The sequence below is a fragment of the Triticum dicoccoides genome, chromosome 2B (genome assembly GCF_002162155.2).
Source record: "Triticum dicoccoides isolate Atlit2015 ecotype Zavitan chromosome 2B, WEW_v2.0, whole genome shotgun sequence".
NCBI classification, from domain to species: domain Eukaryota; kingdom Viridiplantae; phylum Streptophyta; class Magnoliopsida; order Poales; family Poaceae; genus Triticum; species Triticum dicoccoides.
In genome coordinates this window covers 470,974,386-470,984,670 of record NC_041383.1, presented here as the reverse complement: position 1 = coordinate 470,984,670, position 10,285 = coordinate 470,974,386, and the positions used below count along the sequence as shown (strand labels likewise).

The window sequence follows — 10,285 nt, the reverse complement described above, 5'->3', positions numbered from 1 at the left end:
TAAAATGTCTGGATCACACAGTCTGGGCGCTTTGAGCCCTCCAACATCGTCCATTAAACGTTTGTGGACAAGTCCGCACGTTCAAATTCATGCAAACCAGAGGTAAACTTGTGGGAGGTTTGTGGGCGTCTGGACGTCCGCCACGTAGACGTCTCTGCCCGGACCCACACAAAACCATCTCCCTCCTCCCGCTCCAACAGCCACTCCGCGCCGCATTCATGTCGGTCCGGAGCGGATGTGAATGGTCACTGGCGCATGTCGGTCGAACGGATGATGGTCACATTGGTGTGGCGATCGAGGCACCAACTCCGTCCCACCATTCGCGCCGTGTGCGCTCGCTCTCCATACAACATTAATGACGACTCAAAGAGAATGCGACGGGACGGAAAGCCGGTTGCCCGTTCGTTCGCCTAGTCGACATTGAATAGACGAGGCGGCGGAGAAAACCACTTCAAGCATTTAGATTCAAACTGACGATTGACCTGGCTGGTGCCCGATATATAAGCACGATAGCACGCACGACACAAATGGCACCGCCTCCGCTTCCCTTACTCCACAGTTCATGAGTGTTGACACACCTCCGCTCACAGCTGTCAACGCAATGGCCGCGGGCGGCAAAGTGTGGGGGAAGGGCCTCTCGCCATGCCACCGACGTGAGATCACGGGCATCATCCATGACTTGCATGCCCAACGCACGGAACACATAGAGTCAGGTCTGGTTCTGAGCTTGAAGAAGGAGATCTAGGAGGACGAGGACTGGATAATGGAGGAGTAGTTCGAGAACGAGCCCGAGCCCATGCCCGTGCATGCGTCAGTTGTGGGCTTTGACAGAGCTAAATCCGGCAAATTTCAAGGTAGGGATCCCGAGCTAGGCGATTGGACAAGATGGTAACAAGGACATGAGGTTTACCCAGATACAAGTTCTCCGAAGAGATAACACCCTACATTTTGGTTGTGTTTATTATTTTGGATTGGAGTACAAAGTACATATGATATACCATGAGATTACTGTGTGTTCTCTAGGAGCCCTACCCTTTGGTTTATATAGATTCCGAGGGGTCGAGGATAACAACATCCTAGTCGGCTGCGCACGAAAAGATCAAGTCGTCAACGAATCTAGCATCTTGAACTGTAGAAGAATATGAGAGGGAAAATTTGAGGCTACAGGTCCGGCCATAGGTTGGCGACCTCACCTTTGTTTGACCCTGGATATACTAACATATATCCTATAAAACACCGATAAATTGTAATCTGGACAAAGGGACCTCCTATTTAGGGGCACAACTATATGCCGCCTACAGCAACTCCTATGTGAGGGTCGCCAGGGAATAGGTCTGGGCCAGCCCGATGACTATGTGACATCGTCGTGCTGATGTTACTCTGACGTCCTGCACGTTTTTCTTTCTATTTTTTTCTAAAAATGATACTAAATACATATAATATGACAAAAAGGTGTTCTCCACACATTAAAGAAAGTAAATGTAGTATAACAAAATGTCGGCGCAACCTTTAAGAAATGTTTGTACAATTTCTAACAAAAATGTATGTGACATTACACAAATGTCATCAATTTCAAAAAATGTGCGTGATGTTCTAAAAAAATGGTATACAATGTAACAAAAATGTTTGTGTAATTAAAAAAAAGTTTCCATACCATTCAAAAATATATATGTTACATCTTTAAAATATATTCATGTGTTCCAAACAAATTCTTTTTACTTTTGAAAGCAAATGTTTATCTAATGTATAAAAGTGTTCACATGTTTCAAAAAATGATGTTTCATCTTATACACAAAATGTTTCAACATGTATATAAAAATGTCCAAAACAAGTATTTTTAAAAAGTTAATCACATATTAAAAATGTTAAACATATATAAATAATGTTTTAGATGTATATGAAAAACGTACAATTTGTATGAAGAAAAAGTAGGCATCAAATATATATTTGAAAAATAAACTAGTCATGTATTCTGAAAATGTTAAACAAGTATGAAATGATCCTGATGTATACGTGCAATGTGTATGAAAAAAAGGGATATATGTTGAACTAAGAAAGTGGAAAGGAAAAAACAAATAAACCACTGAAAACTAAAGAAACCCGTAGGAAAAAAAGAACAGAAAAACAAAAAAAATCCAGAGAAAACCATAGTACAAATAATGAAAAGCTGAAATGAAAAACAGCAGGAAAATATGTGTGCTCGATAGTGTTACGCTGGCCCATTAGCCACTTGATTTAAGCGATTTCTTTTAAGAATCGGTACGGGCAACATATATCCCTGGCCTATTTAGGGGATTTCCTATTCGGCGCCTTCAGCGCCCGTTATCATGCATTTTATTCCTGTAAACACTAAACACGCAGGAAATGTGTAGGCGATCGGCTTCGAACTCGCGACCTATGTGTTCAAAGGAAAGGAACCAACCACTAGGCTATCGCACTCGTTGGGAAACACTTGCTTTTTCCCCTTTTATTCAGTCTTCAGTTCTGGGGTTTTTTTGGACGTTTTATTCGATTTTGTATTTCTTCTTTTCTTTTTCCATTTCCTTTTTCCATTAATGCATGGATTCTTTATAAATTCATGATTTTTTTGTTCCAATTTGATGAACCATTTTTTCCCAAATCCATGAGCTTTTATTCAAATCTGTGAACTTTTTTCAAAATCAATGAAGTTTTTTCAAATCGGTTAACTATTTTTTCATATTCAATAAACTTTTTCAAAATTCTTGAACCCTTTTCGAAAAATTGTTTTTTTCAAAATACATGATTTTTTCAAAAAATTATGAACCTTTTTCAGAATTGATGAACTTTTTTTCTAGTTGATGAAGTTTTTTCAAAATCTAGGTTTTGTTTTCAAAATTAATGATTTTTTTCAAGTATGTGATTTTTTTTGGAAAATAGATGAACTTTTTTTTGAAAATTCGTGATGTTATTCGAAATTCATGAACTTTTTGAACTCGTGAACTTTTTTTATTACATGAACTTTTTTTAATTCGTGTTTTGTTTTCAAATATTTGAGCTTTTAAATTTCGTTCACATTTTTAAAAATAAGGTTTTTGTAAAAATCTATCTGCAATATAAAGCGCGCCTACACTTATTCTTAAACTGTTCGCGCTGGTGTCATTCACGCCCGCTCAGTTGGTCTAATGGTTAGGCAACCTGCACAACAACTAAATGGCGCGATGTCATTTCATCACGGGAGCATCATTTTCATGGTGTTTTTTGCTCTATAAATTCATTTTCGGTATGCTACGTGTTGTGGGCCGGCCCATAAGGTAGGGTAATGAGCGCCAGTTGTCTAAACTGATGCATAAAGCTCCGTATAAGAGCACGTAGAGCAAGGTTAGTCGCGCATTCACGCACCCCCTCACGCGCTTTTGGGCTGGCTCATGGGCGGGGCAGGACGCCCCTTTTTTGGTTTTCTATTTCATATTCTTTTTTTGGTTCTTTTTTGTTTTTGTTTCTTTCTCCTTTAAATACTAGTACATTGGTACGTGCATAGCACGCGCAAAGTTTTAATTCATGTGTTTTGATGGAAAGTCTAAGGAATCGGCCGTCTTGTTTTGTGTGTATGTAAAGTTCTTGTGAATATCATAATTTCATTAACCAATACTACAATGGGGTTCCGATGTGCTTAATTTGTTTAGCAACACATAAAAAAATATCTCGTACTTGCATTTGTTCCTAGAGAAAAAGTATGTAACTTTTGTAGAAAAAAGGTTGGACCCTATCCGCATCATTAATTATGACACACACAAAATTGAGAAAAACATACATAGCAAAAGATACATTTGAAGCTAGTGTATGCTCTAATCGCAAGGTGACTTCTAATGTGCTGCTAATTCTGTCATACTATTATATGCAGTTCGGCCTAGTAAATCCCGTGAAGCCTTTGGAGACAGGCATACAACATCACCCGTTTGTTAAAACATCCGTCTTATTTAAGCTTCTAGAGCCGTCGTTCTGCCTATGCAAGACCTTGCAAATACTCCTGTCCACGTGATATACAGTGAATGGCCTGGGAGGGCCTAGAATATTCGGGAATAAAGTGATATGATACACTGGTACTGTAGACGCGAATCCCTTCGCTTTGAGCCATAGGATTGACCCTCATCAACGACTCAAGTTGCGTCACAGGCTTAGGGTTCAAAATTTCAGAACTCGTACACTATATAGTAGTATATATATATATATATAGAAAATTTGGGATTTAAAAACATTCATAATTATGAAAAATGTTCCAATTTCAAAAACAAACAATCTGGTATAAAAATGTTCACAAAATCAAAAAAAGTTTCAAGGTTTGAAAAAATGTTCATAAGTATTAAATTATGTTCATAAATTTTAAAAAAATGTTTGTGAACTTAAAACAATGTTCATGATATTCAATAAATTTCCATGATTAAAAAAATCATGAATTTCAAAAAAATGTTTGCGGTTTTGAAAGTAGACAAGAGAAGACGTTTGGCAATGTAATAAGAACTCTTCTTTCGAAGATCATCATTGGTTGCTTTTAGAAGCTCATGCTCATACTCTAAATTTAGCTTATCGAAGCGTAGCTTCTCATGAGTTCTTAGAAACTCTCTACGCTCTTCTTGAGTTGTTTCATGAGCTAACTTAAGAATGTTTAATTCTTCACTTGCTCAATCTCCTTCTTAGCATTGTCATCCGTTTCATCGTGACTATCATGATTACTAGCAACTTCATTATAGCTCACATCACTAGTTTTATCAACAAACAAATTGTCATCACCTAGCAAATCATTCCAATCACTATTGAAATCAAGATACTCGGGGTGTGATACTTTGGGGCCTTTAGCCATGAAGCATCTTTCAATTTTCCTTCATTTGGTGAATCAAATATGTCCTAGGAGTTGGAGGATACGAGAGCAATTCTGACAACACCTACATCTTGACTACAGTCGGAGTCGGGGTGATACCTTCTCTTAGAGTTGCTGTCGGAGTAGGAGCCGGAAACCCATTCAACAACATGAGCTCCATGTCTTCTTCTAGAGTAGCTCTTGGTTGACTTGTCTTTCCTTTACGAATCCTTGTTTCTTCGAGAAGGTTTTCGTTCATAACGATCATCTCTACTCATTCTCTCTCTATGAGGTGATTTATCTCTCTTATTCCTTTTTCTAGGTGATTCATCTCTTTCCTTGTGAGGTGTCGTACACTCATTAGAGTAGTGTTCGGGTCTTCCACAACTGTAATAATTACAGTTATGACTTGATGATCTTTGCTCATGAGTTGGAGCTTCTCTCTTTGCTTCTATCCTTGTAGAACTTGTTGAAATTCTTCACCATTAGGCTTATCTTCTCATTAGATACTAGCTTATCAATTTATGGTGTGGGAGCATCGCTTGAGCCTTTATATGCACCACTTGACTTGTTGTGGAGCTCCTTCTTGTCCTTAAGTGACATCTCATGAGCAACAATTCTTCCAATGACTTCCGTGGGTTTGAGATCTTTGTAATTGGACATCTTTTGGACCAGTGTTCACACGGTATCATATTTTCCATCCAAGGCTCTAAGGATCTTCTTAATGGGTCATCTCTTCACCTCCTAAGCCGGCAATCTCATTTGTGATGAGAGCGAGCCTAGAGTACATTTCGGCGACTCCTTCACCATCCTTCATCTTGAACTTGTCAAGTTGACTTTGAGCACATCCAACTTGGATTCCTTGACGGACTCGGTACCTTCATGCATATCAACCAAAGTATACCACATTTCCTTTGCATTGTCGAGGCGGCTAATCTTGCTGGACTGCTCGAGGCACAAACAGTTGAAGAGAATGTCACATGCTTGAGTGTTGTATTGCAACATTTTCAATTCTTCCGCGGTTGCTTTACGATCCGGTTCATTTCGATCCTCAAAGAATTCACCTTGCAATCCAACACGAACAACAACCCAAATGGCGGGGTTATGATCAAGAATATGCATTTTTCATCTTATGTTTCCAACTAGCAAAGTTTGTATACCATCAAAATATGGACCTCTACGGTGATAGTAACCCTCGACGTCATACTCTCCTAGGTTGTGAAACCAATGCAATAAAGATCAAAGCTCTGATGCCACTTGTAGGATCAAAAGTATGTCTAGAGGGGTGATTAGACTATTTGACCAAATAAAAACTTATCCTTTTTCCAATTTTAGTTGTAGGCAAGTTTTAACAATTCTACCAAGTCAAGAGCACCTTGCACATGCAAGTCTAAGAGTTAAGCAGTGGAAAGTAAAGACTTTACGTATGCACGTAAAGGAGGGATTAGAGAAATAAAACGCAATGAAGGCACAATGATTTTTGTCGTGGTTCCGATAGGCGGGCTATCGTGCATCCACGTTGATGAAGACTTCAACCCACAAAGGGTAACTGTTGCGCGAGTCCACGGAGGGCTCCGCCCACGGAGGATCCAAAAAGAATCAACCTTGTTTATTCCATCATAGCTTACACCCACGAAATATTATCCTCACTCGAATAGATCTTCATGAAGTAGGTGATCTCCTTGCCCTTACAAACTCCTTGGTGCAAATCCACAATCGATTGGAGGCTCCCAAGTGACACCTAACCAATCTAGAATACACCACTCTCCAAAACGCTAGTGCAGAAAAGCCTAGCTATGGCATGGCAAAAATGGTCTTGCTAGCGTGGACACACGACGCCACATGGCGCCATTGTTGAAAATAGTGGTGGCGTTGGTGCCCACCTCAGTAGTATTATACATGTTGCTGGCGTGCCATGTAGGCAACTCCACCACTGTATTCACTCACTTAGTGATAACCCACAAGTATAGGGGATCAACTGTAGCTTTTTCGATAAATAAGAGTGTCAAACCCAACGGGGAGCTAAAGGTAGAATTTATATTCTCTTCAAGTTCTATCGACCACCGATACAACTCTACGCACACTTAATGTTCGCTTTACCTAGAACAAGTATGAAACTATTTTGTAGGTGATACGATAGGTTTGCAAGAATAAAACTAGGAGTACTTAGCGAGAATAAAACTAGAAGTAATTTGCAAGATAATAAAAAGTTAGTTGTTTAGTAGAAAGCTTTTAGTAACACAAGAGAAGGATTTTGTCCCTAGCTAGGCAATTGATAACTAGACCAGTAATCATTATTGCAATTTTATATGAGGGAGAGGCATGAGCTAACATACTTTTTGTACTTGATCATACACACTTATGATTGGAACTCTAGCAAGCATCCGCAACTACAAAAGAACATTAAGGTAAAACCCAACCATAGCCTTAAGTGACAAGTCCTATTTACTCCCATACGCAACAACCCCCTTACTCGGGTATGTGTTTCTGTCATTCACGCCACCCACTATAAGCGAATCATGAACGTATTGCAACACCCAACAATGGGAATCCCACACGCTTGCGCGACACGGAGGACACCATAGGACAACACCAAAATAAAACATACAACTCAAACCAATCACAATCATCAATCAACCCATAGGACAAAACGAATCTACTCAAACATCATAACATGGCCATACTTCATTGGATAATAATATATACCATTAAGCACCATGTTTGAGTAGATATTATAGTGGGAGAAGAGGTGTTACACCGTTGCATAGAGGTTGAGAGAGTTGGTGATGACAGCGGCGAAGTTGTTGGTATAGACTGCCGTCACGATGATTGCCCAGGCGGCATTCCAGCGCCACCAGGAGAGAGGGAGAGAGAGCCCCCTCCTCCTTCTTCTTGATTAGGCTCCCCCCTAGATGGGAGGAGGCTTTTCCCTCTGGTCCATGGTCTCCATGGCTCTAGGCACACAGGAACCCCTCTGAGATTGGATCTCTCTCTGTTCTCTTCTATTTTGTGTTCCTGTTTTCTGGCAGAAAACCTTTTCTTAACTTCGATTGGGCTGAAATTTTAACATGATTTTTCCCGAATATTATCTTTCTTGCGGCGAAAGAAGGGGGTCAACCGACTTACAAGGGGCTCATGAGGCACCACGACGCGCCCTACCCCCCTGGGCGTGCCCTAGTGCCTCGTGGGGCTCACGAGCACCATCTTGTGTTGATTATTCTTTCCAAAAATCACATATATTAGAAACTAAATATCCACAAATTTTTATCGCATTTGGACTTCATTTGATATGGATATTCTGTGAAACAAAAAACATGCAACAAACAAGAACTGACACTGAGCACTGGGCACTGGATCAATATGTTAGTCCCAAAAATAATATAAATTGTTGCCAAAAGTATATGAAAGTTGTAGAATATTGACATGAAATAAAAAAAATATCGATACGACGGTGGCGAATCACCTAGCGGCGTGCAATGTACTTTGCACGCCACGAATGTTTTTGTGCAGCCAAAAAATATTTTTTCGACACCATGTAACATTTAGCATTTCACATTAAAACTAAGCACATATATAACATTACATAGTAGAACATTACCAGTTAATTGAACATTACAGGTTAATAATTAAGTGATAATCTCACCAACCTTACCAGTTAATAGAACATTACGAGTTAAAACAATAGTAAATAGCGCTAATAAGCAGTTCATTTAGCTTCGACGACGCCACCACACACATACTTCTAAATGAGGTCGATGACGATCGTCATCCTCAAGTCATGGCGCCAGGTGTTCCTGATGGTGACTAAGATGGCCTGTCCAACCTGGAGATTCTTGCCAGCAAGGAAGTTGTTCCACCCCAAAACGCTGAAGACAGTGCGACCATTTGTGTCCACTGCGTAAGCACAGTTGGTGATGGAGCCCCTTGCGGTAAGGCGTAGTCCGGCAATGCCTGCTTCATCCGGCTGGATGCCACAACTCTCACTTAGCCTCTTAGGTAATTTCTGAACAAAAAACATATATGATAAATGAGCATGCCACATTACTACACTAAATGCATATCACATTACGAAGCATATCACATTACTACACTAAGTATATCATCAAATTCTACACTAAGCGTATCACAACATTACTGCATACACACTAATAAGCATATGATGCATCACACATTACTACACTAATTAAGCATATCATCCAAATTTTACACTAAGCATGTATCATCACACTACTACAATAAGCATATCAAATTACTACACTAAGTAACATACCACGACATGGCGATTAACATTTTGTCCTTGTCAGGCGGGTCATGAATGGCATCTCGACGTAGTCATCACGTCGAGGAAATATGTACTAGTGGTTTCCTGATTCGTCCTCGCTCAGCCTCATTCTTTGGGCATAGAGGGCTTCATCAAGTGGGTCCTTATCATCTTCATCCTCCGAGTTGAGGTAGATAATAGCCAACTTGGAGTTTGTCTTCTGAAGGAGAATCTGATCAGTTTACTCCCAGTGAGATGTATGTGGGCGATGAAATGATCCCATTCATCTCCTCCAATCTGGGATATCTTTCGTCCCTTGTTGACCTCCATAGTGTAGGGCGCCCCAGGAGCGTCGAAGATCACGATGTCTCCGGTAATGAGCTCATTGAATTTCAATCTCACATTGCAAGGGACGATCTGTGTAAGAAAAACAAAAACATTGCATTATTGGAAATAGCAACCAAAACAAAAGAACTAACTGTCAGAAGGTTCATATAATGTGTTACCGCTGCAAGAACAAAACACGGCTGGAAGTAGATGCCAAACAGCGTGCCAGTTGCAAGGTTGGTTCCGCACCTTGACTTGCACACTTGACATGGTGGTGTCTACGCCATTCTACACAAAATATATTGAAAACTAAGTATATAATCAATTTGTAAACTAGTAAATCAATTTTTACTAAACATAATTGGAGTTCATTTTATACAAAACATATTGAGAACATGTTGAAAACTAAGTATATAATTCTACACTAGTAATTGTATACACAAATAAACAAAACCCACGGAGGGAGATACAAACAAACAAATTCTACAATAGTAATTTATATGAGTTCATTTTATTTATTCCTAACCTTCCAGACTATACTACCGAATTAAGTTGAACTTGAATCATTAATATTCTAGACACTCAAAATATTTCTAATCAAAATGCACTATAAATACCAGATTCTACACAATAGCAATCGAATTATCACTAAAATTTCTACACAAAGCAATCCGCACAACTAACTTTGGATTCCACATCAGACAAAGCAATCCATGATATATACTAAAATTTCTACACAAATTAAAGAAATCCCCTAAATCAACTACATGAATCCCAATGGATTCCATGTGGCGTGTCCATGGACGGAGGAGGTGGGAGTGGATAGGAAGGAGATGTGCTCGGAGGGGAAGGAGTAGATCGAACTTTGCTGCCGGCGAGGG

General features: G+C 39.7%; 1 pseudogene; it reads right to left on the bottom strand.

Moving 5' to 3' along the window:
* Positions 1 to 8,558: 8,558 nt before the first annotated feature.
* Positions 8,559 to 9,407, bottom strand: LOC119360939 (annotated as a pseudogene).
* Positions 9,408 to 10,285: the final 878 nt, after the last annotated feature.